Source organism: Haemaphysalis longicornis, unplaced genomic scaffold (assembly GCF_048455015.1).
Source record: "Haemaphysalis longicornis isolate Haplotype H1 unplaced genomic scaffold, Haemaphysalis longicornis Haplotype H1 scaffold_7, whole genome shotgun sequence".
NCBI lineage: Eukaryota > Metazoa > Arthropoda > Arachnida > Ixodida > Ixodidae > Haemaphysalis > Haemaphysalis longicornis.
In genome coordinates, this window is record NW_027526422.1 from 175,663,744 (window position 1) to 175,687,397 (window position 23,654).

General features: G+C 49.0%; 1 protein-coding gene and 1 pseudogene across 1 annotated transcript in view; one reads left to right on the plus strand and one right to left on the minus strand.

The window, feature by feature from the left end:
- Nucleotides 1–23,654, minus strand: part of LOC144147242 (uncharacterized) — a 196,630-nt gene that overhangs the window by 158,702 nt on the left and 14,274 nt on the right. The window lies entirely within an intron of this gene.
- The window catches only part of LOC144146671 (sideroflexin-1-like), a 28,695-nt pseudogene continuing 26,708 nt past the window's right edge, over nt 21,668–23,654 (plus strand).

Below are 23,654 nucleotides of genomic sequence, written 5' to 3' on the forward strand. Positions count from 1 at the left end.
GACACGGTCCTTTGAAGCAACCCAAAAATAAGAAAATCAATGCATGGGGATCACACGGAGATAGTGCAAAGTGGACTACGTTATCAGCGCCTGTCCAACGGTTAGACAGGTGCGGACAGCGGTGCAGAGAGCACTGCGCAATGTTTCAAGCATGTGACAAAGTGTGAGGTGAAAGCTTCAAGGCCCGTCGTTTCCACTTGGAACGAAACAGGTGCAACAGATTCAGTACTGATTAGTCCCATTATCGATAACTTCATTGTAAATTCGTAGCATGAAGGCGGACTGTCGTCAAGCGTTGCTCTATCCTTGGCTCCGAAGCAGCAAAAAAAAAAAAAAAAAAGAGCGACATGCTTGCTTTTGCCATGCGGCCTGCTTCGGATCTTCGGTTGTAGCAAGCGTGCACAGCACAGTCTGGAATTTCGACGCAAAAACAATGCTGACTACTACTTGTAACAAGGCATTCGCAAATCCACAAATCGCTCGAAAAAAAAAACGCTGTCCACATGAACGTTCTTGCCAACACCACACTGCGAACCACATTTCACATCAGGAACGCCGCGGCCCATGCGGCAAAATGCAACCGTGCAGATGGCATCGGTGCAGCTAAGCAAATAGCACCACCCCGCATTCGAAAGCCCATTGCATACACCGATAGACTGACTAAATCGGAGGTCAGGTTCAGTCCACTTTCAAAGTTGTTGAAATATTTCGGTGAGTTACTGTGCGATGAAACGTCAAAAACCATCTGAAGCTTGGGAGAGTAACGTGCAACAGCCTAGTGCAGCATGTAGTAAACGGCATCAGCTTCACTCGTACTTTCCGTAAGTTTTGCTATCCCTAGCTGGTCGTAGTTTCTGATCACAGCGTCGGTAGTCCTGACACAATTCTGGGAAGTTTAGAAAGTGCCTTATCAAGTGGTATAGTGACATTGGCTTCCAAGGAAGCTCCTTCTAATGTCCATCCATTTATTTGATGGTCCCGCCAAACACAGAAAAATACAATAGAGGCGTGGAAATTTCTGAAATTTCAAACACTTTGCGAATGCTGTTTGCTATTCGATTTGCAGTGCACTTTTATCATTCAAAGTGCTGAATGTTTTCGAGTATTGAAAATTTGGGAATAATTGAGCAGTAAAAGTTGGCTTTGCCGCATGGCATTCAAATTTTCTAGCTTCACTGCATGGCATGCCCTCTTTCGTTGACTTTTTGCATGGCGCTGAAGTTGCGCAAAAAAGCTTAACACGCGGTCATACTATCACACTTAAAAATAAATGAACAACTGTATACCAACTGGTAGAGGTTTCAGAAGTGTCAAAGGCGGTGGCGGTCAAGACCATTGCTAATGACATCGAGGTTTTCTTGGCTTTAACACACCATTTGCTCACTTCTCATTTTTCTTCCACTCAGTTTTTATGTGTACCAACTTTCAGCCTTTTGTCCACTTGCCTGAGGGTCTAGCTTCATTCAACAGCAGAAGATCAGAAAATAAACTAAAAAAATCACTCCACAAAGTGAACACCCTCTTCCAAAACGCTTATGCAGAGGCTGGACGGGCTGCATAATGCAGAACGCCCTTACTCTATGAAAGAGAACATGTGTCATCTCTTGTGCTACTGCACGCAGCATGCAACCCAACACGAAACAGCGAAAAGAACTCTTGTGCGATTGCTACGAAAAAACTTTTCAGAACTGAATCACTTTTGTGAACTGTAGCAGTCATGCTGACACTGCGCTAGGACAAAGGCTCTAGATTGGTCGACGTTCTATAACTTAAGATCCTGAGATCTGTTATCCAACTACTGCCATTTTTTCAAATGTTCCTGATTTATTTCATTCTCCCTCTTATTCATTGTTTCTACGTACTCTTTCCACATTTTTTTTTTCATTTACTGTGTTCACCCTATCTGACGCAGCAAGCAACGCCATTTGTGGAGCTAATGTCTTCAGTATTCATTTCCCAAATCATTTATCTAACATCACTATCATCATCTGGAAGGCTCCCGCACAATTACAGCTTTCAGCCCCATTTCATGCAGCAATGGCCTCGGTCTGCCTTGCGTGGTTCTTCCACTACACCATCCCTGTTGCACTAACTCATGTGCTTGCGCTTTGTGCATAAAGCAACCGACAGGTGTCCTGAGCTCGAGAATGCCTAGATTGGGCTGTGTGTCGACCTGCCATTCGAGGTGCAGAAGCACAAATGAACGGGTGTAGCACTTTTGTCTTCTGTCTGGCGCCAAGCGTAGGGAGAAGTGGAAAAGGGCGCTATAACGGTCGGAAGCTGACTGTTTTAGCTGTGATTGTAAGAGCGTTTGATTTTATGAGGAGTACTTTGATGGTATTGGCATTATAGTAACTTGCAGCTTTATTGGCAGCGGGCACGTGTTTTTGCAAAAAGATAAAGCAAGGCGCTGCAAATGAACTGTGTTTTCTACCTCTCAACTGGTTACATTGATTTGATTGATTATGGGGTTTAATGCACCAAAGCTACAATTGGACTATGAGGCGCGCCGTATTAAAGTACTCTGGATTAATTTTGACCTCCTGAAGATTTTTAAAATATGCCAAAATCTCGACATGAGCATTTTTGCTTTTTGCCTTTATGGTTGGGTCCCAGTCAGGCTGCACGTGCAATCAAAGCTCTTTTGGAGTTTTGTGATTGAAAATTTTGGCCGCATCAAATGACATCTTTTCGTCTTCACGTTTGTTTTTCTTTTTGTTTTTCTTGTCTCATTTAGTGTAGCAAGCCAGCCCGACGGCTCGGCTAACATCGCTGGTCTCCATTAAAGTTATTCTCTCTCTCTCTAAGCCATTGTATTGGTGTTGAGTGCATAGATTTTTTACTGATTGCAAGAACATAGTGTATGTGATGATGCTCAAGTATCAATTTATATTTAAGGAACCCAGGAGAAGAAAAATATGAATGGTGCAAAATGAAAGGGTTCAACATGCATGGGACTACTTGATCATTACGAGTTGTGTGCCTATCGATGAAATGTCAATAAACCGTGCTGCAGTTTAGCGTCATCTAGTGCTGATCTTTTTTTTTTCCAAGTCTGCATAAACTTAACTTATTGTTGTATGTAGTGTTGTTCACTTAACCTTGTGTGTTTCAAGTCTGTAATACTTAGTACATTTGGTAGCATTAAACAAAGGAACTCTTTTTGCTGTGCCTTTACTTGCCTAACTTTGGCCGAAAAAGGCTTCATTTCAAAACAGAAGACCGCGTTATAAGTGGAAATTACGGAAATGAACTAGATCTTGGTAACTCATTGAGGCATCACTGCTCTTAACAAAACGTAGCCAGCTTTGTTTATAACTAAGGCTTATTAATTCATGTATCTATAAATCTCTGGGGCCTATCTGTTTTTGTGCATAGCTGTCTTGTTTTGAAATGAAATTTGATCGGCGAGTTTTATTTTGTGTGGGGTATACACGTCGTGTTCTGCCGTGAGTCTTCTGCAATTAGTGTGGGGCCAATTTTTCTTCAGCACCTCGAGCTGCCCTTGTCACTAATTTTTTAAATTTTTATTGAAGTGCATACTGCGAACCAGAGGCCCAAGAAGGAGGGGCATAAAGGTGTGAACAAGATCAGAGATACCAGCAGTTCAGGATACTACACGTGGCAGCAATGAGAAAGAACAAAAGGTTAAAATAAACTAAACATTTGCTTCTATTTATTCAAATTAATCAAGACATATGTTCAGGTGTATTTTTCCAGTCGATAATACATGTTGGAAAAAAAAAATTTCGACCGGTGTGTATAACGGGTGAAAGAATGAAAATGGTAATGATGAATATTATTTTGAAGTATGTCGTGGTCTTGTATCTAGGCCAAGTTTGTAGCAAAACAACAACAAAAAATTTAAGGCATTGAGACTTCTTTTTTCCCTAGTGCTTCAATCGCACCAGTTTGCATGAGCTCATTAAGAGAATCCGTGCGACCATAGTTAGAATTCTGAACAGTGAAGAAACGTAAGATGCAAAAACTTTCTCCTTGACTAATGTTCGAATCCCATAAGCTTACATGATCTCACAAAGAGAATTTGTGCGATTATATTTAGAATAAATAAAGTCAACAGCCTTTCTTAGAGCCTTTTCAACCAATTCGATATTATTTCCTCTATAGGGGTCTGAGACTGTGCAGGCATACTGAAGTTTCTATCAAATTAAAGTAGGGTACAAAAATAATCTAACTTTTGCTGGAGTATTGGTGAGTTTATGCTTTATTAAACCGACTTCACGACAAGATGAGGAAAGATTGTTTTTTATATGACTTCAGCTCAAGTTGCTAGTTTATACAATAGCTAGACGAGTACATTTCTGAGCTTCGGGCAAGTTTTCCTGAAAAAGGGTAAAAAAGTGTGAGTGGATTCTTTTTGTTGACGATATGAAGGGAGACTGCAGTCATCCGGTTTTAACCCCGTAGCCCACACATGACTCCAGGAGGGGATATTATAAGAAATAGTGAAATTGCCAATATATAGCGAAATCTGTCTAGGCTCATTTACAATGGAAATAATTCATTACAGAAAATTTAAAGGAAAGACCAAGGGCACTACCATGGGGACCATTAGAAGTAGGAGGAAAATGTCAGCTAGTCACCCCAATCCGATGAACAAGCAGTAACCCAGGCTGCAAGAAAGGAGCGGGGAGGGTGGGAGGCAGTATGTGAATTAATTTTTTGAAATTAATTTGGCCAGACGGCTGTTACCCCCCAGTAAGTGCAGGTGGTGGGACTGGCCTGCTCCAGTGAGGGATAAAAAAAAAACTTCCATTCTGCTGTATGAATCTCTCATGCGTTCTGGTATATGGCCAGCATATGCAGACGTGTATGGACGCCTGTTTTTACAAACCCCGGACCAGGTTCTAACCCTGTGCTAATTTGCAAACAAAATCTGTAGTGTCGGAATCAGCATAATTAACTGTAAACAAATGTACTTGAAACATGCAGCAAAGCGTTAAATGTGCCTAGCTGTGTTTTCTGTGGAAGTTATTTACTAAGTAAAACTGTTGACCTGGATGGGAGCCTTCGTACAGTCGTCCAGAAAAGGTAATCTCGTTGTAGAACACAAAGATCAAAGCCGGCATCGCCATTAAAAAAAAAACTAAGAAAAGAAAACACCGCGGCGCCGGTCGGTGGAACTATTCCGGTTTTCGCGAGTGACTAAATGCGATCGCTGGCTGCCGTAGTTCCACAGGCGAGTAATCGCAAACTGAGTACGTAAATATGTGTTTAAGAGATGCGGACATGATGTTAAGGTAACAACTATGCTGCCGATATTCCCATACCAAAATTTTGTACCCTGCGTCACAGAATTTAAAATACCAGCACTCATTGCAGTTGACGAAAGAAGCGCTAACATTTGCCGCAACGACGCAAATAGACAGCCCGTGCGCACCGTATCAGAATGCGATGCATGCGCTGAACTATCGAGAGCTTGTTTCTGCGTAATCATAGAGCGCTGCTACGTACGTGGACGAATGTTACATCGCTGGGAGAGCGGTTATGCTTCAAAGAACAGTCTTGCCGCATGATATTCGGAAAAACGGGAAGAATATATTTTGCGCCGTCGCCGCTTCATAACCCGAGCCAAGCTGCAGCATCGCCGGGCATGCACGGTTTATAGGAAGCTCTCCATTGCGCTTGCGTCTACATAAACGTTACGGCTGCTGGCTGATTAAGTCTAGCGAGATCAACATATGCGCCATGCTGAGGGAAATAAACTCAAATTTTCTCAAAGTACCACAATAGCTGTTTGAGCGTAAACAAAAAAGGACGAACCAATCACAATATTCTATTCAAGTGACGTGTTTGGCCCGACACTGCTGGCGGCGTCCGGCTCCCGAATGCAAAAGAAAATGGCCGCCCGACACAGACTCGCGTGTCGGACCGACAAGTCGGATCCAACATGTTGGATCCGACTTGTCGGACTCAAAAGAAAACGGGCTTTAGCGGACGGTATAGCCGCTATGCTAAAACTCATTTTATTCCCACGAACAAAAATGTGGTAATTTGTCAGATCCAATTACTTTCCGCGTACAATGGTAACAAGCTTGCATTCATTTTTGAGCTTGGGGGAAAAAATTAAACTTAATTCCACACAGTGTGAAAGCTCCCGAAACAGCGGAGCTGTGGTTCTCTGGTGTCGGCTCGTACGCCAACGGACGCTCGCCACAGAACGGCAGCGCCGTCACCGCGCAAATTCTACGGCTTGGGCAAAGAAATAGGCAGCTAAACGTTGGCGGCTGGAGGCTCCATTCCCTAGCGGTAGGGAGGAGAACCCGCCCCTGCGATACTTCTCCGCCCTCTGTTGGCGGGTCTGGGAACCTGCTCCTACAAGTGCGTGACGCAGGACCTTCAGCAGACTGACGAAAAAGGGTCGACCTACAACAGCTCCGCTGTAAAAACCCCGTCCTGGTGGGGCAGCATGTCTCGCACGCAGATAAACTGACCAGGCCTGCAGATCATTGAGTAAAACCAGTTCAGTTTATATCCACACTGCGGTTCACCGAAGTGGCCACAACTGAGCTTGGCGTCACAGCCGCCCTTCTGTTGGGCAAGACTTTTTTTTAAAGTGAAACAGTGAAGGGAGGATGTTTTTGCGAGTTTCAAAGCACTGCATATTGTGTGGGTTGACTGCCAAACAGGCTTGCGAGCAAGCCTTGATTTGCGTAGACTGCGGGCGGTCCCGTTTCAGCGGCTCGTCGTATTGACAGCACCAGCCAATCTCCCAGGGCGAGTTGGTTACGTAAGTAGGCTTCGCAAACACCGCGAGGCGAGGGAGAGCGAGGCACTCGTGAAACCCTGCCGCCACGTTACGCCGTTCAACGTTGACGCCGGGGACTCCGTAGTATACGAGCGGCATTGTGTAACTCCAGCAGAGCGCGTCACGACTGGAGCGAAATCTCATTAGCCAGAGAGCCTGTCTGTACCGCGCGCTGAACGGAGCGATATCGGAGGAAGAACGACGAGCTCTCCTCTCACGTTTTGTGACATGCTTAACTTGTTTATTTTAGCGTGCTTTGACTGACGAGCGGGGTGCCAACGCCGGTGTTGAGGAGGCTGTATACGTTACGTCTGCATCTTCTTGTGTTGGTTGGTCTAATATTCTTGAGGGCGACGCACGGTGCAGAATTTTTTATATGGCCCCTAGCATCACCAGCAGAATGCATGAAAGGCCGCAATATCTGAAGTGCTAAGGGGCCTTTTTATCTAGTCGGGGTGCATGCATGTGTGGAAGATTAATTGACCGCAAAAAGCAAGATCCTTCCGAATTAGAATTTATCGATTGGGACAAACTGCCACGCGACCTTCTACGGTGTGCGATTTCGATGCGTTCACGGGACGCTGCATTAAACTCCCATTTTCCCTCATTCTGACACGATGAGATACCGTTTTTCTCTCTTAAGAAGGCCGTGAAGACAAAATACAAGTCTGGTTCATCACAAAGGCCGCTTTGTCGCGATAACAATACTTCTCGCGTTTTTTTTTTTTTCGTTAAAAACGTCTTTACGGGCTGGCAGGGAGCTGAGTGAGTTCTTTCAAATTCAGGTTAAAAGCATAGTTGTTCTAAATTAAACAAAATTTTAATTTGTCCGCATGACCCCTTTAACTGGCTTAGCAGAGTTTGCCAGGTCTGTTAACCCTCCGACGTGTTTGGACCGACTGCACTCGACTGGAAAGAAACATTTATTCTAGCTCTACGTATACACGTACGTGAATCATGGTCACAGCGCCAGCTGGAGGTTGAGTTGAGAAGCACGTTTGTGCTAAGAAATGCCAGGTTGTCTCAACTGCCACAGGTCCGCGCTCCACTAGCCTCATATAAATAACTATAAATGCAAATACATAAATGCGACTAATGTATGCGGCGCCTTTAGAGGTGCTGGTGGCGCTATCATTAATGTGACACCGCGAACCGGAGCAGAGCGCCTCCGGTTAAAGACATTTGAGTGCAATTTACACCATTCGAATATTCGGAAATTTAGAGCTCGGAAGGAATCGGGGAAAGCGTAGGTGTCTGAGGAAAAAGGATTTCTAATCCCTTTATAGCACTGTTTCAAAAAACAAAAAAAAAGTTCGATGAAGCGGCCACGGCACGCATGGTCACCTATCGTACGCGTCCACCCACGTGCCCAACACAACCTATACACTGGTACATCTGCACTCCGAGTCGCTTTCCCGTATTCCCAGCACGACCAGCGGATGATGGACCCAACAGATACGCATGGACGGACGTGACCGCTCGCGCGGCGTCGATCTCGTCATTCGGCGAAGCGACGCAGTTCGGCCGACGTTGGCACGGTCCGCGAAAGGCTGCGCACGACCGTAGATGCACGCTCACGGCATCCGTAATCGATGCCGGCCAAAAATAATGACGGAAAAACAAGCCCGGGTATTTATTTCGGAGTGACACGCATCCATCGGCACATTTAGCACAGCTCTGTTCCACCGCGCAGGCAGGAAGGCTCCGTGCGCGGAAGTACACACTCATACTCCGGCGAGGAGACCATATACAAACACGCGCTGTGCGAAAAACGCGGATCTGTTGTTCCCTTTCGCGCGAAAGCTGAAGCGGTGCAGAAATGTAAACGGAAAAGGGTTACGGGCGCGCAATAAGGACGCGGGAAAAAGTGGTGGGAACAAAGACCCTTTTTTTCCGTGCGGAGCCTCACTCACGTCCGCAGTACTGCCCATGTGAAGCGAACAAAGAAGCCGGACGAAGTGGTCACCACTCACGCCCCGGTGCACGCATTAACGCCTTGTAAAGGAAGCGGTACGCACTTTCGGTAGGGCGGGCGATGCACGCACTATTTTCGCTCGCGGAGAGAAAGTTGCTCGCGTGGCGATTGCACCTTCCGCGGATGCCGGCACTCGGCGTGTAACTGCGGCCAGTGGCAGGAGAGAAAACGGGCAGCATGACGAACAAAACTTGCCGCGCGTGTGTATACGAAGTTGAGTGATTGTGGGGTTTAAGGCGCCGACGCAACGCAGGCGACGAGGCCGCGCCGTAGTGGAGGGCTCCGGATTAATTTTGTCCACCTGGCGACCTTTAACGTGCGCCGAAATCTCGTACGCACGGACGTTTTTGCTTATCGCCTCCATCAGAAAAGCGGCCGCCGCGGCCGGGAATCGAACCCTCGTCCTCGTGCTCAGCAGCGCAACGCCTTAGCCACTGAGCCACCGCGGCGGGTCGTGTGTACAAAGTTTATCGCGGCCGATCGACGCCGTGAAAATTGCGGGGTTCGAGCGAACGCCCGCGGCAGAACGGATAATAGGGTTAACGCCGTGTCGTCCGTCTCCCTTCGTACCTGCTTTTTTGAGTGCTTTGTCCACCTAGGCGGACGCCCGGATGCTGTATTTTTAGAGCATTCCAGATACAAACCCTGAAAACTCGTTCCTTCAGGTTCCTTCTCGTTCCTTCAATCTGACCTTTTAGCTCAACCAAGGTCAAGCCAGCGCGACGTGCGGTTGGGTGGAGTGAGAGCGTCTACAGTAGCCGACGATTTTTCCGGACTCCGAAAATACGGACTTGCTGGATATTTCGAGCTTCTTCGAGGAACCGCCAGTTGTCCCATTCGAGTAATGACTCACGGATTTTTCGGACTGCTCTTTTATTTACGTATTTTTTATTTTTCGTTCCCCTCTAGGTCCGAAAAATATCAGTCGGTCACTGCAGTTGCCCGTTGGTTCAAAGGGAGGGGCCTGAAAAGGGGGACAGCGGGAAATCGTAAAGATACAAACAAAATTTAGCATCCCTTCGTAAACAATGTCGAGAGAAGCGCGAAAGCTGTTAGTGAGTGCAACCTTCGCCGAAAGTGCGTCCGATTGATCGTTAACTAAGCCTCCAACGACGGAAATGTATGTATGTATTTATTGCACAAAAGAAAGAAAGGAAGGTCCACCAACAGGCGTAAATTGTCTCGCCTAGGGGCGGACACCGGAACGGAAATCGCAGACGAAGAACGATCTAATATATACGTGCACGTTTACGAGATAAAGGTATACTGTTGTACTTCTTCTCGTGGGTTCCTCGCATAGGTTCGTTCTTAGTTTGCTATTTGGGCCTTTGAAGCTTTGACTTTCGATTGGACGCACTTTCAGCGAATATCAGAGTTTCGATGTCAGAAGGATTTCGCGCTTATTTCAAATTTCTCTGGGAAGGGATGGTGAATTTTTAATTTTTTTTTTCTGGCGCTTCTCTCCCCCTTTCACCTATTAAATCTCAGAATTCCATCCTCGAGTTCCGTCTACGTCGACGGAACTCGTGGACGGAACCTCGACCTACCCGGGCCAGAACTTATCCGAAGATAACGCCAGAATGTTTCGACACATGAGCGTCGATCGCTGATATGTACACGCAGCAACTGCGGCCCACTGTACACGCAGCAACTTCGCAACCTTTTTTTTTTTTTCAAGCTAATTCAGGCCGCTTATAGCTAAAATGGGATCCAGTTATATCACGGAGTCGCAGAAATGTAACGCTTCCCGTACGTGTGATCCGGAACCATTCGCTCATAGCAATCAGGAAAATTGATGCAACCGCAAAAGGGTACGTAATACGAATTCAAGTTTGCGCTCTAAAAAAAAAAGAAAATAAATAACATGGAACTATTCAGCGTTTGCTTCCTGACTGTATAACTATATAACCATGAGTATATTTTTTAGTAGGACGTCGTACTTACACATTTTAACGCAGGCGAGCACGCCTTCGCAAATACGCGCATGCGTGTGCGACGGCCAAAGACAGCGCTAAAAAGAAAAGCAGTGAGCGAGTTTATCGTCCGGCGATCCGCTCACGCATATGAGGGTTGGAACTTCTTCCTGTGTGCGCACACACGCAAGCCCGAAGAAAACGAAAAAGGAGACTTTCGGCGTAAGGGAAAGCTCCAACGGCGTGGAATAAAAAAAAGCGGCATCTTATAAGAAGCGCATTTTCCTTTAATGTCCGCTCTAAGGCTGATGTTATCGCGAACGCCGACTGCTCGCAGAGTGTATACGTTGAGAGCAATCAAGCGGGAGCATATATGGTCTGCTAGACTCCTCCACTCACCACTGCCATCAACGTCTCAAGTGCACTCGAGTTTTATTATTCAGCAGCGGCCTGGGATATTGCCCGCTGGATATTTCGCCGAGCCCACGGGCACTCCGAAAGCACAGACGCCGCTGCTGCTGGCATGCATAAGCGCCAACGGGCACCGTGCACTCTCGGGTTTTCTGCGCCGGGCACGCCTACGCAAAAGTGCACCGGTCATGCAAATATAGGCTCTCTGCAGAAGCGACTCGCGTAGGCAGCGTACCTGCGTGGGAGATTGAACCCACCGCGTGCCTCCTACTTGCGCATACATATACCCGTAGAATGACGCGGCTGCCGTTTCATCTTGGGGAGACACGGACTTTCTGGGCAGCGAACAATGAAATGGCACAGGAGTATGCCTGAGATGACGCTCAACGCTTCTTTCTTTGTGACCTGAGACTTATACGTCTCTCACCTGGCAGGTTATATGGGCAAGGCAGCATTACTTTCTTTCGGAAACACTTGCTGTTTTAGTTGGGCTCCGAAAGCATCAAGGTTGTGCCCTTTCTTTTCTTTGTTTTTACAAATCGCGCTAGGGCTTACTATGCATCGCGAAATCGCGAAGGCAGAAACTAGTATACGAACGAGGCATTTCTTTCGTAGTTTTTTGTACCTGAAGAGCACTATAATACGCTAAACTGAACGCAGAAGACCAGGGTTAAATTTAAAACTCACGCTGCAAATTCAGCAGTATAGATTTGTCCGTTTAGTCTACAGGCTCGAACAGATTATGGTAGAACCGCGGCGATCTTCACTAGCTGTTTTGATATCTTGGCTGGGGCCGGGGCCGTTGGCATCTCCTGTCATCCTCGTTGTAATCCTGGTCGCATGTAGTCACGGCATTAAAACACCGGGAAAATCGTTTATGCCTCGCGCTCACGTTACGCTTACTCAGAAAAAAAAAAAAAAAGAACACACCGGGACACTCGTTGACGCCTGGCGTTAGAGAGCTTCGTGCTTCAAAGACAAGCGACGTTTACAGCAAAGCTGTATACCTCTAGCCTCAAACGGTTTCATCTCTGTTGGCAAAAACTTAAGCTGCATGCTTTGCCCCTCCCCAGGTTTCACGTTAGTGAAGATGGCCCGGGATTTTTAAAATTACTTTTGACTGTACTGCCGAGGTACCGTTGAAAGCTAGAGAAGTGCGAGAATACATCTTGAATGTTGTGTTCCTTCGCCCTGGGCCAGCCCTTCTGAGTCTGCACAACATCAGTCATTGGCAGAACAACTCCTCCTCGCAATTCATTTCATCTCAGGGAGTGAACGAGAAACCTCACCGGACCCGGCGCGGTGGCTCAGTGGCTAAGGCGTTGCGCTGCTGAGCAGGAGGTCGCGGGTTCGATTCCCGGCCGCGGCGGCCGCTTTTCTGATGGAGGCGAAAAGCAAAAACGCCCGTGTGTACGATATTTCGGCGCACGTTAAAGATCCCCAGGTGGTCAAAATTAATCCGGAGCCCTCCACTACGGCGCCCCTCATCGCCTGCGTTGCGTCGGCGCGTTAAACCCCACAATCAATCAATCAAGAAACCTCACCGGAAAAACAAATGTCATAGCGACGAGGACAAAGGAGCCAAACTATAACAAGCGCTGACGCATGTCGCTCGTTAGTTTAAGGCCCCAATTGCTTGCGCCGCCGATTCTTCACTCAGCCAGTATGCGGCACGTTACCTTGGCGAGTTTTAAAATGTAGCCATCCTTGAACCGGACTACCTTTTTAAAGCGAAGCTTTATGGGAAGTCTGGTGGTCTCGTGTACGCAGAAAACTCTTGCGGCGCAACCCCATGCGCATGCGTAAAAAAGAAAACCAAAACAGGTTGGATGTGAGTTATCACTAAGGTGAGAGGATTACTGGCTCTGTCTGTGCACTGTATGACCATTGTCTGTCGTAAAAGCTCTGTCAACTTCCCTCTCCCACCCTTAACGAGCACCGAAGTCGGTCGGGAATCGGCCCTTTTGGATTATAACTCAACTACCCGCCGCGGTGGCTCAGTGGCTTAGGCGTTGCGCAGCTGAGCACGAGGTCGCGGGCTCGATTCCCGGCCGCGGCGGCCGCTTTTCTGATGGAGGCGAAAAGCAAAAACGCCCGTGTGTACGAGATTTCGGCGCACGTTAAAGATACCCAGGTGGTCGAAATTAATCCGGAGCCCTCCACTACGGCGCGCCTCATCGCCTGCATTGCGTCGGCGCGTTGAACCTCATAATCAAAACTACAGCTGTCGTTGTCATCGCTAATCGTTAGACACACAAAAGACAGCGCCCAATTTCGCACGCTTATCTGTTTTCTGGCAAGAATACGAGACGCGACGCGTATACAGTTCGACGCGGACCGCTGCCTGCGACCGCTGCGGAGCTAGGCTGGGCTGCACACATGGCTCGGAGATCGGGCAGACGGTGCGCGGAGGCCGACGTGCAGCTACCAACGCGCGCTGCTTCCCACTCGAGGAAGAAGAGGCACCCGCCAGCAGCCAGGAAGGTTCGACGAGGCAGCAGCAGCACACCAAGGAGGAAGAGGAACGGCCACACGCCATCTTCCAAGATGAGCAGACAGATGTGTACACGCGGAGATAAGCGGGAGAGGGAGGCGACGAGTAGCCGGTGCATCGCTCGGTGCTGCTTCGGAAGCATAAACAGAGCCAAGGAAGATGGAGACAAGAAACGAGGTGGCAGGAAAGAAAGGAGCGCTGCCCTTTGATCATTTCTCACCAGGGAACATGCACGCGCGGTAGCAAGCATTACAAACAAACAAACAAACAAAACGCGAGTTTGCAGGTACCTTCGTACATTACTCCATCCCCGTCCCGGCCCTGAAGAAGAGAAGTTAACATGCACCGACCAATGAATAATAATAAAAAAAAATACCAGCCGCTTCGGCTCCCCACGCGGCAGCCTATTGTTCAGAAAGAATTTTACGAAAACAAGCGCATACTTGAACGGGCCGTGCAGACAAAACACAAGTTTGTTTTATTCGAAAGATTTGGTGTTTTACAGCGCCCTCAGCGGTTAGCAAACGACGCTTTCGCCACTGAGAAATCAGACATTTTAAGCGAAAATTTCAATTCTCCCGCTAAATCGTGTGTTTTCGTGACGTAGACAATGACGTATCCAGAGAAGTGCCTTAAAACTAAAGATACCCTGCTGACCAGGGCTGCTACCATCTCACAGACGGCCGTTTGGTAATCTTGTTTATCGCCCACTTTCAAAGACGGCGGTTCCAGTGTTCGCACTTTGCTTCTGGCCGGACTTCTGCCGTATTTTGATTAGGGTTCATACTAAGAGTTTCCTAAAACGTAAGCTATGACTCGACAAACATGGTCATTTATACGTGGCCTTGCCGCTGATATCAGTTGGCCACGGTGTTGTGTCAGACAAGTTCAACGTGTACGACGCCCTTGTTAGGCAGTGTCAGCCGGCAGAGTGCCACACTGGCGGCTTCGGCGTTCACGTGTTCGTTCGTAACTTTAATTGTTCACCCCACCATTCTTACTGTAATAAAAAGGACGTGCCCGAAATTTAAGCGCAAATAGCTCTTTCGGCAAGCTTATATATGATCCCTGTCTAATTTGCGTTTGCCGGCCTCTAAATCGCACAACTGCGCATATGACATCATAGGTTCTGTTTCGGGAGTTGAGCTAGTGGGTCGCACGGCCGTTCTCTTTCTAACAGTGAAGATGTTTAGCAAATCGCAATTTTTCGTGTCCGCAGTTAAAAATACCAAGAAATTGCCGAGCGCGCGCACGTGATCAGCGCAGGCCTGGCAGCGACCGCCCGGCACTTCAAAAAACCAAGCAAATGACCAGATTGTGTGTGTGTGCGCCTCGCGGCGACCACCCAGCGTCTCCGGCGCACGTTTTTCAGGCTAATAAAGCCGACTGAGCGAGACTGGCCAAGATTGACCCAAAAATAGCGTTCGCCGTAATCGTGGCAACGTACACTTGCGCCGAACGAGAAAGACACGGCCTAGCGTACGCCCCTTCAAGGCGATGTCCAATGATTATCACTTCGAAAAAAAATGAGGGAAGCTTACACTTATGGCAACAATGATGGAGAAAAAGGTCGTTGCGGCAGCGAAGGAGGAGCAAATCGGCTGCAATCGTGGACTTAAACCTTCGTGATGGTCGTGAAGGTTGCGTACAGATTCGCTACCTTCAAGTCTTATAAGCGCTGGTGTGAGCTTCTTTCATTTTTTTCTTAATCTTTATTTTAGACAAGTTTACGTTAAAAGTGGTGTCAGTATGATTCTAACCAGGCAATCTTTTGACTGAACCAAACTTGCGTTTCGTCTGCATGGCCTCTTTAAAGCAGTGGGCGCGGACAGCGTAGACAGGTGGCGTATACACGTGGTGCTGAATTCCAGTTCCGATTGCTCGGTGCCTTTGATCTTCAAAATGATTCTCCCGACCACACGAGCGTCCGGCAAACTCTCCGACTTCATCCCCAAAGTCTTAATTATCATCACAACTTCCTCCGCTTCAACGCGAGACGCCCAATCCCGCACTATTGTGGGATTTGGTACAATGATCCGTCATAATCCGACATGCATGCACGCGCAAACAATGCACACACCAAGTCTACACGTATTATTGTGCGGTCTGTGCGCGCAAGGCCCACCCAGGTTACACACACGGAGTGCTCGTGAGAGCCCGGAACTGAGAGCTGTGCCATGCAGGAGCGTGACTTATTAATGAGTAAACAGTGCGTGCAAGAATTCGAAACGTACGGCCTCGACGACGGACGAAGCTCGCTCGCCGCATTGGAAAAATCGAGGCGCGCCGTGTCTGCTTTGGCGTGTAGACACGATTCCAGAAGCGAGAGCGTGACATCTCGCCTTCGAACTGCGATACGCTCCGTATACGCGGCGCATTCAGTGGGCGGAGAAGTCACGTTCTACTACCGAGGCATGCGTTCTCGGCCTCGGCGGCTCTAATCCGCCGGGCAGAGAGATGCAATAAGCGCACGAACGGCGGGCATTCACCGCAAACTATTGTAACGGCTTATTTTGGTCACATACTTGCCGCTACTGTAGCATGAAGATTGCAGTGAAGAAGTCGAAACGTTGAAGAGGTTTAAGGTTAACTTGTTTAATTTACTGGTGACATTGATGCAATTAGCACATACAAACTTGAAACAATTGCACTTATTACATAAATGAGAAAGGCCGTCAATAGATCAAGAGTACTTAGCGGGACATGGCTGACTGGATCTCGGTCTCCCGGCGGGAGGGCACGACGACGGGCGGCAGAGTTTCTGAAGTGAGTTCTTGGTGCAGGCCGCCCTCCGCCCTCGCTCGCCCGAGACGCCGCGTTATATTTGCTTCAAGCGGTCCGGTGGGGGACGTATTGGGGGAAAAAGTGCATCCTGGAGAGTGCGGACGCCAGGGAACAAGTCTAAGGCACACCCGCAGCCAATCAGGGAGACGCTTCTAAGCTCCAATCAGACATGTCCCCGCCAAAGTGAAAAGGAAAAAAATCACACACAGAAGACACAAAGTTCAAACTCGAAGGCGCCCGTTTCTGGCAAAAGAATTACTGGTTAGAATAAACTAAAAGGTATACAAACTCGAAAAGGAGAAAAGACAGGCGGCCTTTTGAACGAGACGGGGGTAACCGGGGGTCGGAGAACATAGCGGCCCGCGTAGGCGCGCAACGGGGGGTCGGAGACGCCAGTGTGCGCGGTAACACAAGCCGAGGCGATGGGTCGCCCCCTCAATAACCGGCGTCTCCCGTTTCTGGCAAAAGAATTACTGGTGAGAATAAACTAAAAGGTATACAAACTCCAAAAGGAGAAAAGACAGGCGGCCGTTTGAACGAGACCGGGGGTCGGAGAACATAGCGGCCCGTGTATGCGCGCAACGGGGGGTCGGAGACGCCAGTGCGCGCGGTAACACAAGCCGAGGCGATGGGTCGCCCCCTCAATGGCCGGCGTCTCCTGGTCGGCCGACGGGCGGACACACGCGCCGGAGCCGTTTCTTAGAAAAGGTGGGCCTCGGTGGCCGAAGAGGGATGCTAAAAAATTGAAAAAAAGCAAAACCCGACAGTTCCCCCTCCGAATGCGTCGCCTTGGAAAGCATCGCGAAGTCCCAAAACGCGGATACGTGGGTCGACTTAGTAATTATACGCACATGTACGCAGGAAACAAAGCTAAAATCTTGTCAAAAAGCTGGCACCGAGCTTTTTTTCCTGCTTGCTCTCCCACTTTCCATGCTTTACCTCTCTCTCTCTCTCTCTCTCTCTCTCTCTCTCTCTCTCTCTCTCTCTCTCTCTCTCTCTCTCTCTCTCTCTCTCTCTCTCTCTCTCTCTCTCTCTCTCTCTCTCTCTCTCTGAAGAGGCTGACGAGAAACTGGAGTAGAAGCAGAAAAATTGATTTGATTGATTGTATGGTTTAACGCGCCGATGCGACGCAGGCGATGAGGCGAGCCGTAGTGGAGGGCTCCAGATTAATTTTGACCACCTGGGGATCTTTAACGAGCGCTGAAATCTCGTACACACGGGCGTTTTTGCTTTTCGCCTCCACCAGAAAAGCGGCCGCCGCAAAAGCAGAAAAAGACGGATAGCTCGATGAACGGATGAGATAAGGAAATTTGGCGGCAAAGAAAGGATCGAATTTGTGCTGCGCAGGGTCAGCAAGCCATCTGTTGCCCTATTGAATTCCTAATAAGCGAACAGAGTGGTGAAGTCATGTTTGGATAACATATAAAATGCTGGTTGTTTCTTTAGTAAAGTTTAGTTGGAAGTGGCGCTTTGTTTCTCTTGGTTGTTTTTTCTCCTTAGTGTCCACGTTTTTCTTGCGCCGGAATCCCACGCGCTTGGCCAATTGTGAAACAGAAAAATCGAGAAATAGGTGCGTCAGTTGCTTCTGGCGCCTCATAGTCGAATTACAGTCCAACTACTTAACGGCACGAGGAAATGTTACCTCTTTCTTAGTCATACCGTATCGACGTGCCGTAGGGCATAATAAACGAAAGGGCAACGCGTAAACAACAACCCCAGATTCCAGCTATTCCCAGCCTATATAGTGATGTCGATTATGAGTCAGGTCCACAGGTCCACGCTTGCGGGTCTGGAGCGCCGCCAGAAGGGCGACCGCGGTAAAGCAATTACACCAGACGAGGGGTACGCACAATCTAGGCGCTTTTTGTCTGCCTCGAGGGAAGGTTATGTGCGCACAATGACATCTTCTCGATAGAGTAATAAACATGAGATAGGACGCTCAGAAACCTCTATTCTTTTTTTTTTTTACGCCGTACCCGCACTTCAACGAACCTCTGCTCATCGTCATTCAACCTCGAATTTGACCAGTTCGATCGGTGAATTGAAGTAGCAGCCAGAGGGCGGCAACAGATCGTTGGCGATTTCGCGTACCCTTAATCGAAGGAGAAGAAGCGATTCTCGCGGCTTCTCTTCTTCAAAGGAAGGACGTCAACCGCAAACGACCCCAGGGCTCATGCATTATATATACGTATACACTTGCACGCGCGGCCGATTGTATACGCACCGTGGAGCTATCTTCAAACGGAACTAAGGTCAGCGGAGGCTTGGGTACACATTATACGTCTTCCATCCTTATCTGCGGCCCAGCCACTACCGTAAAACTGTCGGCGATGAATGGAGAGGGGTTTCGCCATTTAAGATCGGACCGTTTCGTTCTGTGGCTCGCGTGACGTCCAGTTCTCTGCAGACGGGACCGTTCCGAGCGTGTTTTCGTTTCCACGCAGCGATTTAATAATGACTGCCGCGTCGGCGGCACGCGGAGAGCCCCCACAATCACCACCGGTAATGATTGTGCATTACGGAGCCTCTTTGTTCCTGTAGTACTTGTTTCTCCCTCTCTCTCCCTCTCTCTCACACACGCACAATCTTACGATTCCTTTGTTCCGTGCGCCGTGCCGATTGCGTCACAAGACCGGGAGACTGCCGGCCGGCGTCTCGGCAAATGCAGCCGCACGCCCGTAGCGCGTTTAGAGTACGCACCAATATGTGTACCGTAGACCAAAGGAACACATCAGAGTTTAGCAAAAAAAAAAAAAAACAACAACAAAAAACAGGATTTAAAACTGATGTATTCCTCTGGTCCACTGTGACAATAGGTCCACTACTACAAGAACAGGAGTTTCAAAAAATGGGGGGCATATCGATCTCTGATAAACTGATGGTCCTCGCAGAAGCTCAACAGCATCGGCAAATCAGTGACTTAACGTAATTAACGTAACGTAAAGTAATTCCTTATTAACGTAATTTCTGCTCCACACGTGTCATGCGCTACTCACTCGCCTGACGGAGAGCACCTACCTTTTTTTTTTTTCTGTAAGGACGATGGATACGAACGATTTCTCACAAAGCGACAACATCTTTACTGTAAAAAAAGTAAAAAAAAGTTGGGGAATAGTTGTCGAAGCGAAAAAGGACAGTTTTTTTTAAACTGCGCCCGCTTCACTGTAGCGCAATGGTTTGCAACCGCTCGAAACGCTTACGCAATACCCTATATGGCACAAAAACGCAAGCGTAACAAGACGTACAGTGTTCGGCCGGAGAAGCGTGGACCGGTTGCTGCACGGCCTGCGATTGGATCGATGATAGAACGCGATGTGTCAATCACGCAGCGAATGACAGACGCATTGATGCCATCGTTACGAGCGGAAAAATAATGAGGCCTCGTCACGCCATATATGGTCACGCTATGGGCTCGTACACGAATAACGGGGGCCGACGCTGGTTGCGGAGACTTCTTCGGAGCGTGACGGCTGCGGGTTCTCAGGGCGCCACAAAAGAACGGCTTCACCCGCGCAAGACGGGATTGCAGTGCTCAATTTCCCTGTTGGCGTAGAGCTCGCTCTATCCACCGCGGTGGCTCGGTTGGGTTAAAGTAGCGATGATGATACGGGCCTCCTAACGCGCGCGCAATGCTGTGCTCATGGCCAACCACACATCGCATTCAACCATAAAACAAAAAATAGCCGCGTATCTGTTCCTCTCGTTGCAAATGTCGACGAAAGACGATAGTCGACCGGTGACCCTGCCATGTAAACGCCTCCCTTCTTTTTCCCGCTCACCTCTCATGCTGTTCCTCTCCCGTCTCGTTCCTCCCAAGATACGAGGCTAGACGTTTGCTCAAGTCAATTTAAATTTACCGCGTTCCACTGGTCCAAGTCGGGTGCCTCGATGCCAGCGCTGCCGAACGGCGGAGACGCGCGTGAATCGAGGCACCCTATCTGCAACGTTTATAGGACCACGTTGCCCAACTCCACGTGCGTTCCAAGCAGAACGTGGAAACTATTTAGTGGAACCTTTTGTAACCGTTTCCACTTGACTTCTTGAAATTCCGCCAGAACCTATAGTGGCGCCGGCAACAGTAGGCGACGATTTTCTGCAGTTGATGTAGTATTTCATTTGCTATCGCAGAAACCAAGCGTGTATGATTTTTTTAAATAAAGAAACACTGCAAATATCACTTATGGATTGATTTTCTGCCTCAAATTTGCGTAGTGTTTTGTTCTTGTTCAGCAAGTTGACAAATATGAACTTTGACACCGGGCTTAGACGTTTAGATTCGGCTGCGGGTATATAAGACTATTGCCCAGCTTCTGTTTAACTTTGCCGGGCTGGTTGAATCGAGTCACAGACAGACAGACCAAAATTTCTGCGTTCAAGTAGCCCAAGAAAGACGATCGTCTTTAAAATTTCCTCGAGGCACTTGCGTCCGCATACGTGCTCTGCATGCGAAAGCATGTGGCTTCTCCTGGCGATACTTATCAGTGGGTTCATTACTACTGGATCGCGTTCACGTCTTTTTCCTCGCTTCTGTTTCTTCGTCTTTTGGCACGGACTGCGCGACCCCGCACGCGACAGCTTCGCCAGAATCAGTTCTCGGAGGTTGGGGCGCACCCGTTCTACTCACGCGCCGCCCCATTCACCTGTCCCGCGATATTTACTACGGGCCAACACTTGTTGCGCCGCTGGTGATATCCCAGATGTAGCATGGTGGTAGCACCCTCGGCTCCAACTGTGGGTTCTATTGTGATGTAACTCCTATTTACGTAATCCTGTTCCCGAAATAACTGATTTACTTGATATCGAAGTTAACGCACATACACACGCACATTTTGTCAGCGTTTTTTTTTTTTTTACTCTTTATTGCCGCGGCCAATCTCTTCCAAACGCAGTTTTACCGCGCAATTTGCTACTTGATAGAGGCTTCCGCCTTAGAATTCCGAAGACACGTAATAATCACTCCTATACGAGTTGTAAAGGCGAATGAAAGCATCGGTGTCGAAGCGGACGCCGCTGAGTGCTGCTGCGAGTTTTCTGCTGCGAGTGATGTTTTCGAGTTTTTCTGCGGGGTGTCTGCGGCGCACTGCCACCCGCATGGACAGCCGCCTTTTGCACACTGCCGAGGCTGCAACCGCCGACGATGCCGACCGGTACTTCAGAATCCATGACAGAGCGGTACGCGCTGGCGAGCAGAGCGATCTGACTCGCTGGTGACCGTTTGGACCTTCATCGCCGTCATCAGGAACAGCATAATCATCGTCATTCCTATGTTACCATTTCACAACTTTCACGAGACTCGGATCGGCCAAGAAGGCTATGAAGAGATGTCAGCGCCCGCGGAAATACACGTGGACAGCTCCGGGAACCAAGAGAAACAGCACCACCATCACCACCACCACCACCACCGCAAGCATGGCGCAGACGCGGGGGGTGGAGGCCCCACAGACCAGGGTCATAAGGAAATCGCCGACGATGGCTGCAAGGTAAGGCACGCGGTCCAGGCTGCCCACAGGGCGCATATACCCAGGACTCTTCCGCGACCAGCCTCGGCGTTCTGCCCACAAGTACGACGTGACAAAGACGTCACGCTGCGCGTATATACGGTCCCCTGTCTTTTAGAAGGCCGCGCGTACACGCCTTGGCGGCAACCAGTGGAAGAGTATACCCGTATTGTCGCTGCCTCCGCAATTTCAAAAGGGAAATACTGGGGTCGGTAACTTTCGCGGAGCCTATATGCAGCTTCAGGAAACATGCCAGAATGCTTCCTACGTCAATTTTTGTACTTCACGAAGTGAATTTCTCAATAGCCATTTTAAATTTCGTTGTTATGCGAGCGCATTTCCGCAAATGTAGCTCGTGGTCTCTACTGAGTTACATTGCCGGTGTCCGGGTACGCAGACGAGGGCATCTCGCTCGACCACTCACAAGCACCGCCACACAGCGGCCACTCGATTTCGGAGCCCGAAGAGCCCGGAGAGCCCACTCTCGCCAGCCGACGACATCTTGCAAGCAGTGCCATCGCCAACAGCCACGGCCGCCCCCTCTGATCCAGAGAACTTGGCCGTTGCGCTGACGCCGCCCACGGGTGTGCCTGCGGCCGAGTCACCGCAGCACCTCAAGGAGGAAAAGTCTGACACCTGCGTGGCCGTCGCGGAGCGCCACAAAACGAAATCTCCGGTGAGGGGTAGGCCGGGTCCGCGATATATGTGGTGCACGGGGTCCGTCACAAGTAGAGTTCTTATATATAGCTCAGAGCTCGGGAGCTATATAGAGGAACTCTCTAGTCACAAGGGCGGACGGTAGCGTTTGCTGGTTCAGAGATTGTACGAGAACAAACTGGCCAGCGAACTCGAGACAAGGACCACAGAGGAAGAAAGCGGACACCGGCGGTTGACATTGCTCGTTTCTTACTGCTCTCGGTTGAGTCCGCTCCCGCAGTTCTGGATTCGTCAGTGACTTCTTCCAACCGGCTGTAGAAACCCTTCATCACTCGCGGCACGAGTGCTAACCACAATCTTTTACCCGCCAGTGCTGGTTTAGGACAGAACTGGAGACATGTACAGAAGGAAGCGAGTGTCACTCGCATCTGCGCGTCGGGTTCCTCATTAACACCACCTAGGGAGCTTTGCTCAAGCGTTAAAAAGGCAAGCTAAGCAATAGAACACCGCCACCGTGGGGACCCGTAGTCTTTTTAAATGTCTAACCATTATTTTAGGAACGATTTGCGCGTACCTTCACGACGACCGACTTAAACGTAATCGCTTTCAACATCTTGTGTTGCAGTGCGACCCCGCGAACGGGGCACCCGACGTTAAAATGCACGGGAAGTCCACGGCTCGTCATAAACACACCAAGGCCGGCCCACCAAAACAAGCCGCTGCCGCCGTTATTAGCCTGGCCGGCGCCGATGCCCGTTCGGAGCTACCTGTGGGCGCTTCGGAGACGGTCATGCCGGTAGTCGCTTTGGAGGTGCCGGTGGTCACCTGGGAGACCAAGACACCGGTGGCTTCTTCGGAAATATCACTGCCGGTGGTCGCCACAAAGGGGAGCACGTCCACCGATGCCCGCCATGTACTTGCCAAGCGGATGTCGCTGGCAGCGACTTCGTCGTATTTGGTGAGTTTTCAGACTTCTGGCATACAGTGCCCCTCATAGTGTGTACATTTAAAGTGTTGACCGTGGCTGGTTGGTTCTTTACACGAAAATGGCGACATTGTGTGCGCGTTCGGGTGACAAACGTGAGTGACAAACTGACCACGAACTGTTGCAAAACATTCTGTGTCGGTTATGTGGGAATGTGCCCCTGACACG